This window comes from Eulemur rufifrons, unplaced genomic scaffold, assembly GCF_041146395.1.
Source record: "Eulemur rufifrons isolate Redbay unplaced genomic scaffold, OSU_ERuf_1 scaffold_97, whole genome shotgun sequence".
Classification (NCBI taxonomy): Eukaryota; Metazoa; Chordata; class Mammalia; order Primates; family Lemuridae; genus Eulemur; species Eulemur rufifrons.
In genome coordinates, this window is record NW_027182879.1 from 773,123 (window position 1) to 773,808 (window position 686).

Genomic DNA, 686 nt, shown 5'->3' on the forward strand with positions numbered 1-686 from the left:
TCCGATGGGTCCAATCCTAGAGGATTGGAGTGATCCAAGACCGCTTTGGCGAGTTAGGACACTGTGTTGTGGTCTTTCAGAAGGTAGGCAGGGTCCACACTAATAGTAGACCGAAATTCTCTTTGTTTGTTTGTTTGTTTCCCTTTGGTTCTTCCTCTATAGGGGAAGTTTCTGTCTCTATCTGCAGGCAAGATACTAGCTAGGGGGAGAGGACGGTGACCTCACTTGCTCAGTGCCCCAGTTGTTGTAGCTCCCACGGGCAAAAGTCTGCCTTGGCCCAATGTCCCCAGGGATCAGGTTCCACACTCTCGCTTCTGGAGAAGTATTTAGTGTTTACACATGGGCGGGGACCCTATATAAGTCCGTGGACCAGGGGAGAGGGCCATCCAGGGAGCCTCTTGGTACCCTATTGCTCCGCAGTGACTTGGCTGTGGGCCCTAGAATGGCGATTGCGTGCCCGCAGATCGCCGGCACTGGGGGTGACTACTCAGGATCTGGTATGTACCAGAGCCAGGGACCTGGCCCATTCCGAAGCTCACCGTGGGTCCCCAGTTAGAAGGCGAAAAGAGAGAAGAAAGAAGAAAAAAAAAAGAAAAGGAAAGAGAGAAAAGAAAGAGGAGAAAACGAAAGAGAAAAGAAAAAAAAGAAGAAAAAGAAAAAAAAGAAAGAAACGCAAAAAGCCAAAC